Below are 16,265 nucleotides of genomic sequence, written 5' to 3' on the forward strand. Positions count from 1 at the left end.
GATTCCCTAGAGGAAGACACTCCAGTGTTCTTGCCTGGAGAATACTAAGGACAGACAAGCCTGGAGGCTAGAGTCCATATGGGTATAAGGAGACAGGCACAACAGAAGTGACTTAGCATGCATGTATCATGCATTCCATGTATGTCTGTTACATCTTGTTAATGAAGAGCTATTCAGTGATGTACAACTCTTTGGGACCCCATGGACTGCAGCACACAAGACTTTTTGTCCTTCACCATCTCCCAGAGCTTGATTAAACTCATGTCCATGGAGTTGGTGATGCCATTAAATCACCTTACCCTCCGTTATCACTTTCTCTTCATGCCTTCAATCTTTACCAGCATCAGGGTCTTTTCTAATGAGTCAGCTCTTTGGATCAGGTGGCCAAAGTATTGGAGCTTCAGCAGCAGCCTTCTAATGAATATTCAGGATTAATTTCCTTTAGGATTGACTCATTTAATTTTGTTGCAATCCAAGAGACTCTCAAGAGTTTTCTCTAACACCACAGTTCAAAAACATCAATTCTTTGATGCTCAGCCTTCTTTTTATACCATTCATAGTGTTCTCAAGGCAATAATACTCAAGCGGTTTGCCATGAACAGTGTGAAAAGGCAAAAAGATGTGACACTGAAAGATGAACGTCCCAGGTTGGTAGATGCCCAATATGCTATTGAAGATCAGTGGAGAAATAACTTGAAAAGAATGAAGAGATGGAGCTAAAGCAAAAACAACACCCAGTTGTTGGAGGTGACTGGTAATGGAAGTAAAGTTCAGTGCTGTAAAGAGCAATATTGCATAGGAACCTGGAGTGTTAGGCCCATGAATCAAGGCAAATGGGAAGTGGTGAAACAGGAGATGACAAGAGTGAACATCGACATTTTAGGAATCAGTGAACCAAAATGGACCAAATGGGTGAATTTAACACAGATGACCATTGTATCTACTACTGTGGGCAAGAATCCCTTAGAATAAATGGAGTAGCCATTACAATCAACAAAAGAGTCTGAAATGCAGTACTTGGATGCAATTTCAAAAGTGACAGAATGATCTCTCTTTGTTTCCAAGGCAAACCATTCAATATCACAGTAATACAAGTCTATGCTCTGACCAGTAATGCTGAAGAAACTGAAGTTGAATGATTCTAACCTATAAGGCCTTCTAGAACTAGAACACCAAAAAGATGTTCTTTCATAATAAGGGACTGTAATACATAGGTAGGAAGTCAAGATATATCTGGAGTAACAGACAAATGTGGCCTTGGAGTACAAAATTAAGAGGCTCAAAGTCTAACATTGTTTTGCCAACAGAATGCACTGGTTGTAGGAAACACCCTCTTCTAACAACACAGGAGAAGGCTCTACATATGGACATCACCAGATGATCAATACCAAAGTCAGATTGATTATACTCTTTGCAGACAAAGATGGAGAAGCTCTATTCAGTCAGCAAACACAAAACCAGGAGGTGACTGTGGCTCTGATGATGAACTCCTTGTTGCCAAATTCAGACTTAAACTGAAGAAAGTCTAGGGGAAAACCACTAGACCATTCAGGTATGACCAATAAAATCCCTTATGATTATAAAGTGGAAGTGATGGATTCAAACGATTAGATTTGATAGTCAGAGTGCCTGAAGAACTATGGCAGAGGTTCATGACATTTTACAGGAGGGAGTGATCAGGAACATCCCCAAGAAAAAGAAATGAAAAAAGCAAAGTGGTTGTCTGAGGAGGCCTTACAAATAGCTGAGAAAAGAAGAGAAGCTAAAGGCAAAGAAGAAAAGGAAACATATACCCATTTGAATTCAGAGTTCCAAAGAATGGCAAGGAGAGATAAGAAAGGCTTCTTCAGTGATTAGTGCAAAGATATAGAGGAAAAAAATAGAATGGGAAAGACTAGAGTTCTCTTCAAGAAAATTAGAGATACCAAGGGAACCTTTCATAGATTGGCACAATAAAGGACAGAAATGGTATGGACCTAATAGAAGCAGAAGATATTAAGAAGATGTGGCAAGAATATGCAGAAGAACTATACGAAAAAGATCTTCATGATCCAGATAACCATGATGGTGTGATCACTCATCTAGAGACAGACACCTGGAATGTGAAGTCAAGTGGCTCATAGGAAGTACCACTAAAACAAAGCTAGTGGAGGTGATGGGATTCCATTTGAGCTATTTCAAATCCTAAAGACGATGCTGTGAAAGTGCTACATTCAATATGCAAGCAAATTTGGAAAACTCAGCAGTGGCCACAGGACTGGAAAAGGTCAGTTTTCATTCCAATCCCAAGGAAAGTCAATGCCAAAGAATGTTCAAACTACTGCACAATTGCACTCATCTCATATGCTAGCAAAGTAATGCTCAAAATTCTCCAAGAAAGGCTTCAACAGTATGTGAACCATGAACTTCCAGATGTTCAAGCTGGATTTAGAAAAGGCAGAGGAACCAGAGATCAAATTGCCAGCATCTGTTGGATCACTGAAAAAGTAAGACAGTTCCATAAAAACATTTACTTCTGTTTTATTGACTAAACCAAATCCTTTGACTGTGTGGATCACAAGGAACTGTGGAAAATCTTAAAGAAATGGGCATATAAGATCACTTGACCTGCCTCCTGAGAAATATGTATGAAGATCAAGAAGGAACAGTTAAAACTGGGCATGGAACAATAGACTAGTTCCAAAAAAGAAAAAGTAGTATGTCAATGCTGAATATTGTCACCCTGCTTATTTAACTTATGTGCAGAGTATATCATGCGAAATGTTGGGCTGTATGAAGCACAAGCTGGAATCAAGATTGCCAGGAGAAATATTAATAGCCTCAGATATTCAGAAGGCACCACCTTTATGGCAGAAAGTGAAGCAGAACTAAAGACCCTTTTAATGAAAGTGAAAGATGAGAGTGAAAAAGGTCACTTTAAACTCAACGCTTTAAAAACGAAGTTCATGACATCTGGTCCCATCATTTCATGCAAGTAGATAGGGAAACAATGGATACAGTGACAGATTATATTTTCTTGGGCTCCAAAATAACTGCAGATGGTGACTGCAGCCATGAAATTAAAAGACGCATGCTCCTTGGAAGAAAAGCTATGACCAATCTGGACAGCGTGTTAAAAAGCAGAGACATTACTTTGCCAAAAGAGTCCATCTAGTCAAAGCTATAGTTTTTCCAGTAGTCATGTATGGATGTGAGAGTTGGACTATAATGAAAGCTAAGTGCCAAATAATTGATGGTTTTTTAACCATGGTGTTAGAGAAGACTCTTGAAAATCCTAAGGGCTGTAAGAAGATCCAGCCAGTCTATCCTAAAGTAAATCAGTCTTGATTATTCATTGGAAGGGCTGATGCTGAAGCTGAAGCTCCAATATTTTGGCCACCTGCTGTGAAGAACTGACTCATTTGAAAAGACTCTGATGCTAGGAAAGATTGAATTTGGGAGGAGAAGGAGATGGCAGAGGATGAGATGGTTGGATGGCATCACCGACTTGATTGACATGAATTTGAGTAAGCTCTGGGATTTGGTGATGGACAGGGGAGACTGGCTTGCTGCAGTCCATGGGGTCACAGAGTCAGACATGACTGAACAATTGAATTGAACTAAACAGCCTTTTTTATCGTCCAACTCTCATATCCATGCGTGACAACTGGAAAAACCATAGCCTTGATTAGATGGACCTTTGTTGTCAAAGTAATGTCTCTTTTTAATATGCTACCTAGGTTTTCCATAGCTTTTCTTCCAAGGAGCAAGCATCTTTTAATTTCATGGCTGCAGTCACCATCTGCAGTGATTTTGGAGCCCAAGAAGAGAAAGTCTCTCACTGTTTCCATTGTGGCCCCGTCTATTTGCCATGAAGTAATGGGACCAGCAAACTCTTACATCTAGTTGACTGAATGTTGCCTTAGACTGCAAGCGTTGGTAAGCCAACTCGTATTTGTTGAATAGTTTCAGAAGTTAGAATTCGAAGATCAGGATGTCAGCCATATTTTTCCCTTTTAATGGCTGTCAGGAAGAGTCACTTCAGTACCTCTATCTTAGCTTCTGTTGACTGGACATCTTTGGTAATTTTTGTCTGGAGAAGTATTTTACATGTTGACATATTCCTGCTACGTATGTATCTGTATCCAAATTCCTTTTTATTATGGCAGGAGTCATATTGGAACAGGGGCTCACCCTACTCAACTAACTGCATTTGCAATATTTCCAAGTAAATTCAGTATCTGAGGTATGGGAAATTTGGACACCCCACATATTAATTTTGGAGGAGACACAATTCAACCTATAACAAAAAAGATCTGTCCAACTTTCAGGTTTCTTATTGTCAAGAGTTGGGGTAGGTCATCAGAGAGTTGAGTCCCTCTACAGTTGAAGTGTCATTCAGGGTTTTGTGAAATATTCTTGGTGGAATCCCTGGACCAATTATCAGGATCTGAAGCTAGTTATTGAGTTTCATGGATCAATTGTGATGACCACCACCTCCTTTCCCTAATCTTATCTCTCTCCAGACTGAGTAGCCTGATTTATGCTGATCCTATCAGTATTCTGCTTTGGATGAAAAGGGACCCTTTGGGCCAAATCCTACAAGCCTGGGGTAGCTGGAATTTGCTGTCACTTTATCCTGTGAAATCAGAGACCATGAAGTATCTCTTGGCACTGAGCTGTGCTGCCCCAGAGGAAGTGTGACCACCATAAGGAAAAACTATTTTTGTCTTCTTCAATGTATCTATTCTCATATTTTTCTCCACTAAGGAAGTGGAAACTCTCAGGTAGATTCCCAGGCCCCTATAACAGTATTCTCATCCATGTTGCTGTTGTTCAGTCAGCAAGTCATGTCCACCTCTTTGTGACCCCATAGACTGAAGCATGTTAGGCCTCCTTGTCCCTAACCATCTCCTGGAGCTTGCCCAAACTCATGTCAAATTGAATTGATGATGCCATCAAACCATTTCATCCTCTGACACCCTTTTTTTATGCCTTCAACCTTTCCCAGCATCAAGGTCTTTTCCAAGGGGTCAGCTGTTTGCACCAGGTGGCCAAAATATTGGAACTTCAACTTCAGCATCATCCATTAGCATTTGCTAAAATTATCTCTCTATGGGCTACAACTTCCTTTTTCACCATCTAACTGATTAAATTCTTAAATTTCTTTCAATGATGTTTTTTAGCTTTCCTTATACAAGCTTAAATCACTTTCATTAAATTTAATCTTCCTCTTGCTAATCTTTAGATGCTGTTGTGAATATAATTTTTACTTAATATAATTTTCAATTTTTTAGTGTGGGTATATTCAAATTTTCAGGTTGATCTTGTACTTTGCTACTTTAATTTGTTTTATTAGCTCTAGTTTCTTTCCTGTGAATTCTTTAGCATATTCTATATACCTAGAATCATGTAATTTGTAAGTAGATATAGTTTTCCTTATTTATTTCCTTTTTATGTAGTATTTAATTCCTTTTACTACTGTACTGTTCTGGCTGAACAAGTACAAGTTTAAACAGCAGAAGTAGAAGTGAGTAGTGCAATCTTATTCTTGATTTTAGGGGAATATTTTTTTTTTTATTATTCTTTCAGATTTGATCACGATGTTATCAATGTGTTTCTTTTTTATTAATGCCTTTATCACATTTAAATTCTCTTCTATTCCCAGTTTTCTGGGTTTTTATCATAAAATGGGGCTGGGTTTTATCAAATACCTTTTCTGTCTCAATTTAGATAATCATATGTATTTTCCCTTAATTCTATCTATGTTGAATATTATATGGATTATATTCTTATGTTGAAATACCCTTGCATTCCTGGGATAAATTATACTTGGTCATGCTTAATAACCCTTTTAATATGCTGTTGAATTTATTTTGACATATTTTGTTGAAGATTTTTACAACTATATTCATAAAGGACTTTATGTAATTTTCTTTTCTTGTGATTTATCTGTCTTGATATCAAGGTAATACTGATTTTAAAGAATGGGTTAGAAAGTGATTCCTCCTTTTCATTCTTAAATGAATTTGAGAAGGATTGTTGTAAATTTATCTTTAAGGTTTTGGTAGCTTTTTCCAGTGAAGATCTCTGTTCTTGGACTTTGGTTTGGTTTGATGTATTCGATTGCATATTTAACTTGTTTAGTTGTTATGAGATTCTGAGATTTTCTATTTCTTCTGGATCCTTCTATATTTCAAGAGATGTATCCAATTTATTTAACTCATTTAATTTGTAAACATACAAATGGTTACATTATTTTCTTATAATTCTCTTTATTTCTGTAAGTTCCATAGTAAAATCCCCACTTTAGTTTCTGTTTGCAGTTTTCCAATCTTTGTTTTCACTTCATCTTCTTAGCTAAAGGCTTGTCAATAAGAGCCAATTTTCAGTATAATTGATTAACTGTTTTCTTCTATTGTCTGTGTAACTCTTTATAATCTTTATAATTTTCTTTTATCTCTTGGCTTTCATTTAGTTGGTTCTTCTTTTTCTAGTTGCATGAGATATAAAATTAGATTATTGATTTACTGTTTTTCTTTTTTTAAAGTAAGCATAAAGTGAAGTGAAAGTCACCCAGTCATGTCTGACTCTTTACAACCACATGGACAATACGGTCCATGGAATTCTCTGGGCCAGAATACTGGAGTGAGTAGTCTTTCCCTTCTCCGGGGGATCTTCCCAACCAAGGGAATGAACCCATGTCTCCCACATAGCAGGCAGATTTTTTACCAGCTGAGTCACAAGGAAAGCCCCAGAATACTGGAGTAGCCTATCCCTTCTCCAGGGGATCCTCCTGACCCAGGAATCTAACCAGGCTCTCCTGCATTACTCGTGGATTCTTTACAAACTGAGCTATCAGGGAAGCCCAAAGTAACCGACAGCTCTAAATTTCCTATAGAATATTGCCTTTACTTCATCTCTTAAGTTTTGATGTGCTATGCTTTCATTTGTCTTTAGGTATTCTAATAGCAAGTGAAAATTTCACACAAAGATGGGCACAATAAATGACAGAAATGATAGAGAGCAAGTACAAGAAGATATTAAGAAGAGATGCAAAGAATACATGAAAGAACTATACAAAAAAGGATTTTAATGAACCAGATAACCATGATGGTGTGGTCAGTCACCCAGAGCCAGAACTTCAGGAGTATGATGTCATGTGGGCCTTAGGAAGCACTGCTGTATAAAGCTAATGGATGCAATGGAATTCCAATAGAATTATCCAAAACCCTAAAATATGATGCTATCTAGTGCTGCACTCCCAATATGTCCACAGATCTGGAAAACCCAGCAGTGGGCACGGGACTGGAAAAGGTCAGTCCTCATTCCAATTCCCAAGAAGGATAGTACTAAAGAATGTTCAAACTATCAGAATATTGCAGTCATCCCCCATGCTAATAAGGCCATGCTTAAAATCTTGCATGCTAGACTTCAATATTACGTGAACCAAGAATTTCCAGTTCTCCAAGCTTGTTTTAGGAAAGGCAGTGGAACCAGAAATCAAATTGCCAATATTTACTGGAGAAGAGGGCATCAGAGGATGTGGCAGCTGGATGGCATCACCGATGCAATGGACATGAACTTGGACAAACCCAGGGAGATGGTGAGAGACAGGGTGCAGTTCATGGGGTTGCAAAAAGTCAGAGACAACTGAATGACTAAAGAACAACATTCTAATTTTCTGTGTCATTTCTTCTTTGAAACCTTCATTGTTTAACGATGCATTCCCTAATTTCCACATTACCTGTTTACTTTCTAGTTTTTCTTCTGTGGGTTCCTAGATTTATTCCATTGTCATCCTAGAAAATACTTTGCATGATTTTAATCTTTTAAAATTTATTGAGACTTGTTTTGTAGCTTAAAATTTGGTCTATTCTGGAGAGCATTCTATGTACATTGATAAGGACATGAAATCTATTGTTTTCTAGAAGAATTTATATATGTTTATTAGGCCTAGTGCATCTATAATATTGTTGAAGCCCTTAATTATTTATTGATCATCTGTCTAGATGTTCTAAACTTTATTGAAAGTGATATGTTGAAATTTCCAACTATTGCTGTAGAACTTTTTCCTTTCAATTCTTTCAATGTGTGCTTCATATATTTGGGATGTCTGTGTTTTGTTCACACATGTCACAATATATTTTTGCTAATGCTTAATGATTGTTTATTGAACACTCCTCTCAATAGATTGCTATAAATTTTGTATTTAATTATAGAATTTCAAAATTGATTCTATAATTTTATGCCAACCTAAAAGTGGAAGAACCAAGTCCAAGATCAGCCTTGTCCACCATTTTATGATATCACTGGACTACCAGTGTAGTTTTTAAAATTATCCATTATATTTTTAAAAATTTTTTTCTACACTGTAAAAAAATTGGAAAACACTTTCTGTGAGCTCAGATCAATTATAAAAAATCAAATACATTATATATCACTTTTGAAAATTGGAATGGTGATTCTTGTATGTGTAATATGTCTAAAAGTGTTGTCAAATTTCCTTGAATTTAACAGAATAGACTAAAATCATCATAAAAAAGATTTAAAGGACATTTCTCTTAATATATATGCTATGTCAGACCTTGATTCCTTCTAGTATAGTTTGTCCTTTGACCTATCTTAAGACTGCAGCCATGAAATTAAAACACACTTACTCCTTAGAATAAAAGTTATGATCAACCTAGATAGCATATTGAAAAGCAGAGACATCACTTTGCCAACAAAGGTTCGTCTAGTCAAGGCTATGGTTTTTCCTGTGGTCATGTATGGATGTGAGAGTTGGACTGTGAAGAAGGCTGAGCACCGAAGAATTGATGCTTTGAACTGTGGTGTTGGAGAAGACTCTTGAGAGTCCCTTGGACTGCAAAGAGATCCAACCAGTCCATTCTGAAGGAGATCAGCCCTGGGATTTCTTTGGAAGGAATGATGCTAAAGCTGAAACTCCAGTCCTTTGGCCACCTCATGCGAAGAGTTGACTCATTGGAAAAGACTCTGATGCTGGGAGGGATTGAGGGCAGGAGGAGAAGGGGACGACAGAGGATGAGATGGCTGGATGGCATCACTGACTCGATGGACGTGAGTCTCAGTGAACTCTGGGAGTTGGTAATGGACAGGGAGGCCTGGCATGCTGCGATTCATGGGGTCACAAAGAGTCGGACACAACTGAGCGACTGAACTGAACTGAAGCTAACTTAATGCATTATGCAGAAGTTTCTCCTCTTTGCTCATATATATAAACTCAATATATTTCTATTAGATCCCTTGCCTCATTTTTAGTATGATTTTATTTGTATTACCTATTGAATTGGAGGAAAATGTCTTATATGACACTTGACTTAGTTTTCCATAAAGCAAAGGCAGATAATCAGTAAACATCTTTGAATAATTGAAAGCAGGTAGTAAAATATACCATTTAGCATTTATTTTACTTCTAGCAGAAATGGTTATTTTGCTATTAAGTGGTCTATTTATATAATATTTAAGAGGTCAAATTTTCTGTATTCATATTTTAAAATTGCAGTTTTTCTATGACATTTTAAAAATTATGCCCCATAATTATCCACTGTAAGAATAGTGCTGTGTCTTGCTTAGTTTCAAGTACTGTGTTCTACAACAGCAGGAACTAGTTTAACAATTTTCCTAAGACTTAGCTGGTTTCAAAGTCATTCTAATAATTGTATCCATCTGGTTTGCAAAAATAGAAGGAACTGATAACAGCACTAAACCTAAAGAACTTAAAACATAATGATAAACAGCATTGAATTCTGCTCAACGTAAGTCTGTGAAACTTGAGAAAGATCAACAGGTTTGAATCTTTATACCACTTATTTCTTGATCACTGGATTCCTAGTGCTAAGAACTTCAACATCAAATGTGAACAAATTCAGAAACCTTTACCCTAGAGAGGCATTAGAAATCAGCTATATATTTAGGTTTAAAGTGGAGTCCACTTCTTTGCTATGTTTTTTACAAATATACATTAAAGATGAGGAGAGGGGAGTGACAGAGGATGAGATGTTTGAATGACATCATCGACTCAATATACATGACTTTGAGCAAACCCCCAGAGATAGTAAAGGGCAGGGAAGCCTTGCATGCTGTAATCCATGGGGTGGGTTGCAAAGAGTTGGTCATGATTGAGGGACTAAAGAACAACAACATTAAATAGAACACCACCTCATATTTATATTAATTTTCAATTTGCAAAGCATTTTGATATGCAATGATTTTTGCTGTTGTTTAGTCATAAGTCATGTCTGACACTTTCAAGACCCCATGGACTGTAACCTGCTAGGCTTTTCTGACCATGACATTTCCTAGACAAGAGCACTGGAGTGGGTTGCCTTTCCCTTCTCCAGGCTATCTTCCTGACCCTGGGATCCAACTCTCACCTCCCACATGGTCAGGTGGATTCTTTACCATTATGCCACCAGGGAAGCCCCATGGGATAATTATTTTCTCTTTTTTGTCATTCACATGAACTAGTGGAGATAGTATATCATTTTATGAGTAAAGGACTAATCCTCTCAAGTAGCAAATGTAGTAGACATGATTACACTCATTCTACATGATGTGTAAAACCTAAACTTGTTTTTCCAACCTCTGTTATTTTTTTTTTATATATTCTACTCTAGCAAAATATATCACAGTCTGTTAAAGGAAGCTTGTAACCAAAATTTTCAGTATGCAATGTGAGACAAAGAAGGTTAAAGGTACAATCGTGTTTGTCACATTGAATCTATTTTCAATGTATAAAATAATTTCATATTTAATCATACTTTATTTTTTTATTTATGTTTATTTATTTACTTTACAATATTGTATTGGTTTTGCCATATATCAACATGCATCTGCCACGGGTGTACACGTGTTCCCCATCCTGAACCCCCCTCCCACCTCCCTCCCCATACCATCCCTCTGGATCAAGAAAACACTTTGAAAGTACATTTAAATGTACATATGTACATTTTAAAAGGTTGGATATTTGTTACAGTATTTCTGGATTTCTCTGTCCTGCAATAAGCAATTTTAAAAAGGCATTTTTAATAAAAATTATCTTTGTTTCTCTAAAAGAAATATAAGAATCAGAACTTCTTGAACCTCAAACATTAGTGCATTTTTAGAAAATTATCACAATCTACAATTTTGAAATTGTTAAATGAAAATGACAAATTGAATTTAAAAACTTCTGTCTATAGCTTACAAAAGTAAATTCACAATTAAATTTTAGAGGATTTGAGATGATTTAGTAACTTCCCTTTGTAACGCAAACTGCCTTTAAGTTTTTTTATTACTTTATTTTTAAAATTTTCATTAAGACGTAATTGACAAAAAAATTATATTAGTTTCAAGTGCACCATATCGTATAATGCTTGATATGTGTATACATTGCAGAGTGATCATTTCAATACTAGTACTTAACATCTGTCACTATACAGACTTAAAAGATTATTTTTATTTTATGATAAGAACTTTCAAGGTCGACTTTAAAGAATATCTTTTAATAGCAAAAGAGATTAGTTGAGATTACTAATCTGGACAGGAGAAACACCAGTGGAAATATAAACTATCATTTTTACATATGAGAATTTGCTATTGAATATTTTTTCTTCTACTTAAATATTACTTCTTGGACAACTCAGGAGATCTCAGTTACAAATGAAAGTAAAAGTGGTAGGAACATATATAATCTATATTCTATTCTTTAATCAACTGAAGCAAATGTGCATTTTATATACATGCATCATATTGAACCAGTTTTCCATACAAGTGAATCTGTGTAAAATGTTAGTTTCAAATTATTGTTTACTATATCAAAAGTATTTTGATAAGCAGAGTTTACTGTAACCATAAATCAGAAGTAAATTTAAAGGAAACATTAAAATATTGTGAAATAAATGACCAGGGTCTCCAAAATTGCAATTATGCAGTATCTTGAGATCACTTAGTAATGCTTAATATTAGATATTCTGCTATTTTTGTCCATGAATTAAATGTAAATATTGAAATTAAATGTGAATTTATCTTTTGGCCTTTTAATCCCATTTTCTGATCAAAGAACTATCATAAAATATAGGAATAGAATTCCAATATGCAAATTCTACATAAATATCTTTTATGTTGACTGAATTTTTCCATTCCCTATGATTTGTTTTATCTATGATTTACTTTTGTATTAATTTAATTTATGCTTAACTAAACACCATTAACACAATGATGAAGAAAAACATTTTAAATATATTCATAATATTCAAAATGTTTGCAAAGATCCTTACACATTTTCAAAAAATACTAAGTGTAATGGAAATAAGCATTTATTAATCTACCACTAGTACCCAAGCTTCATAGATGCATACCCACGCAAATAAATGGGGAAACAGTGGAAACAGTGGCAGACTTTATTTTGGGGGCCTCCAAAATCACTGCAGATGGTGATTGCAGCCATGAAATGAAAAGACGCTTACTCCTTGGAAGGAAAGTTATGACCAACCTAGGCAGCATATTAAAAAGCAGAGACATTACTTTGCCAACAAAGGTCCATCTAGTCAAGGCTATGGTTTTTCCAGTGGTCATGTATGGATGTGACATTTGGACTATAAAGAATGCTGAGTGCCAAAGAATTGATGCTTTTGAACTGTGGTGTTGGAGAAGACTCTTGAGGGTCTCTTGGACTGCAAGTGGATCCAACCAGTACATCCTAAAGGAGATCAGTCCTGGCTGTTCATTGGAAGGACTGATGTTGAAGCTGAAACTCCAATACTTTGGCCACCTGATGCAAACAGCTGACTCATTTGAAAAGACCCGGGTGCTGGGAAGGATTGAGGGCAGGAGGAGAAGGGGATCACAGAGGATGAGATGGTTGGATGACATCACTGACTCAATGGACATGAGTATAGGTAAACTCTGGTAGTTGGTGATGTACACGGAGGCCTGGCGTGCTGTGATACATGATGTTGCAAAGAGTTGGACATGACTGAACTGAACTGCACTGAGTACGCAAGTATTGCCTTAAACTGTATACTTTCCATTTGATTGTTTTGATCAGTCACATTAAGTAAACATTGCTATTTCCATTTTATGTCATCAAAAAACATGGTCTCTGAGGTAAGATACAACATCCTAAAACTAAAATGAAGTAGGAAAGTAAAAATGCAAATATGTATCTGATTCATTTCCCACTTTGTTACTCCTCAAATACTCATGTGCCTTTGTGTTTATTTGAAACATCTGCTTACTCAAGTTCTCTTGAGAAGTTTCTCAATTAACCATTTATTGTCCATCTGTTGATTCGTTAATAAATATTTTAAAATAGTGTTTTTAAATTTTATATAATATAACATCTTCAAGACCCAAATTATGCACTAATTTAAATTGAAAGTGCAACTGGCTCAGTCAAGTCTGACTCTTTGAATACTGGAGTGGGTAGCCTTTCCTTTCTCCAGGGTATCTTCCTAACCCAGAGGTCAAACCCAGGTCTCTCGCATTGCAGGTGGATTCTTTACCAGCTGAGCCACAAGGGAAGCCAAAGAATACTGGAGTGGGTAACCTATCCCTTCTCCAGTGGATCTTCCTGACCCTGGAATCAAACCAAGGTCTCATGCATTGCAGGTAGAATTCTTTACCAACTGAGCTATGAGGGAAGCCTGATTTAAATTTAACTTTCCACTAATGTGACCCAATTAGCAAATGTTTACTTAATTCTAATTTATTTATATTTCCTTAATTAAAATATTAAGTTCTAGAATAGTTTTGCTTGTTGGAATTCTTGGAAGCTAAAATACTCTGGCTCAGCAAGGCAGTTGGCCTCAAATTTTATTACAATTTTAGTTTCTAGACTGGAATCTTTTGATTTCTTGCCATGTCAAATACTATATGCCATCTATCAGAATGATATGTAAAATTACAGAAATGGCATTAAAGTTATGTGATATTGACAGTTTTTTCTGTTTGAATGCTCAACATTTTATTTTCAGAGGGAATTTATTTTATATTTCTTTTATCATTCTCTTTGGGGAGGCAATTTATCATGTTTGATCTACATTGTTCATTATTTAAGATTTTTTCTTTTATTGTTTTGACACCTAATGTAAGAATCTTACAAAACTGAAAACATTTATACTGTATCTCATATTCTAATTTAATTTCATGTTGTCATACTATATCTTGCATGGAGGAGTTTTCACTAGTGGGTTTAAATATAGAAGAGTTGAAAGTAATAACATTTAAAAATTGGTTTACCTTTTATTATTTATACCATTATCATCTTTTTGAGTTCTGAAATAATATACAACCAGTGTCTATTAAATGTGTTTTTAATATACCACAATCAGAGTGTGTACATTTTCATTTAAAGACTAAATAATTGTGTTGTTACTATTGAGAGAAGTTTGGTTTAATAGAAAATACATTTTCATCATCAGGGACATAATTATTTGTGTATGAATAAAATGTTACAGAATAAATATTGGTACAGTGTTGCTAAACAAAACCTTGATTTTTGAAATATGGGACAAAGTAGGAGATTTTGAGATTTACTCTGTACAAGAAATCTATCACTCCTGTCTTTGTACATAAGAATTCTGGGACTTTCATTGCTAAAATTTGATGTATGCTTTTTTTAGTCAGGAAGTAGAAAATTTGTGACGTCTTCTGTGTAATTTTTTTGGAGTTAAAAATTAAAGCATAAATTGCATACAGGGAACTGCTCAGATCTTGTTTTATATTTTTTAGTTTTGGCAAATGATATAATTTTTTAATCCATCAGTTCAGTTCAGTTCAGTCTCTCAGTCATGTGACCCAATGAATCACAGCATGCTAGGCCTCCCTGTCCATCACCAACTTCTGGAGCTCACTCAAACTCAGGTCCATCGAATCAGTGATGCCATCCAGCCATCTCATCCTCTGTTGTCCCCTTTTCTTCCTGCCCCCAATCCCTCCCAGGATCAGGGTCTTTTGAAATGAGTCAACTCTTCACATGAGGGGGCCAAAGTTCCAGCTTCAGCATCAGTCCTTCCAATGAACAGCCAGGAATGATTTCCTTTAGGATGGATTGGTTGGATCTCCTTGCAGTCCAAGGGACTCTCAAGAGTCTTCTCCAACACCACTATTCAAAAGCATCAATTATTCAGCACTCAGCTTTCTTCACAGTCCAACTCTTACATCCATAAATGACTACTGGAAAAACCATAGCCTTAACTAGACAGACCTTTGTTGGCAAAGTAATGTCTCTGCTTTTTAATATGCTGTCTATTTTGGTCATAACTTTCCTTCCAAGGAGTAAATGTCTTTTCATTTTATGGCTGCAATCACCATCTGCAACCATTTTGGAGCCCAGAAAAATGAAGTCAGCTACTGTTTCTGCTGTTTCCCCATATATCTGGCACGAAGTGATGGGACCAGATGCTATGATCTTAGTTTTCTGAATGTTGAGCTTTAAGCCAACTTTTTCACTCTCCACTTTCACTTTCATCAAGGGGCTTTTGAGTTCCTCTTCACTTTCTGCCATAAGGGTGGTGTCATCTGCATATCTGAGGTTATTGATATTTCTCCCGGCAATCTTGATTCCAGCTTGTGTTTCATCCAGCCCAGCGTTTCTCATGATGTACTCTGCATATAAGTTAAATAAACAGGGTGACAATTTATAGCCTTGACTTACTCCTTTTCCTATTTGGAACCAGTCTGTTGTTCCCTGTCTAGTTCTAACTGTTGCTTCCTGACCGGCATATAGGTTTCTCAAAAGGCAGGTCAGGTGGTCTGGTATTCCCATCTCTTTCAGAATTTTCCCCTGTTTATTGTGATCCACACAGTCAAAGGCTTTGGCATAATCAATAAAGCAGAAGTAGATGTTTTTCTGGAACTCTCTTGCGTTTTCCATGATCCAGCAGATGTTGGCAATTTGATCTCTGGTTCCTCTGCCTTTTCTAAATCCAGTTTGAACATCTGGAATTTCATGGTTCATGTATTGCTGAAGCTTGGCTTGGAGAATTTTGAGCATTACTTTACGAGCCTGTGAGATAAGTGCAATTGTGTAGTAGTTTGAGCATTCTTTGGCATTTCCTTTCTTTGGGATTGGAATGAAAACTGACCTTTTCCAGTCCTGTGGCCACTGCTGAGTTTTCCAAAATTCCTGGCATATTGAGTACAGCACTTTCACAGCATCATCTATAACCCTATAAAAATACAGAATATTCATCACTGTAGAGTCAATTCTCTCTCAAACCCTAATTAACCATAACAATATAGGCTCAATTAGACTTTTAAATACTAGAAATGCATTTAGA

This window comes from Bos grunniens, chromosome 12 (assembly GCF_055505025.1).
Source record: "Bos grunniens cultivar Pamir isolate PY7600 chromosome 12, Bosgru_T2T1.0, whole genome shotgun sequence".
Taxonomy (NCBI): Eukaryota; Metazoa; Chordata; class Mammalia; order Artiodactyla; family Bovidae; genus Bos; species Bos grunniens.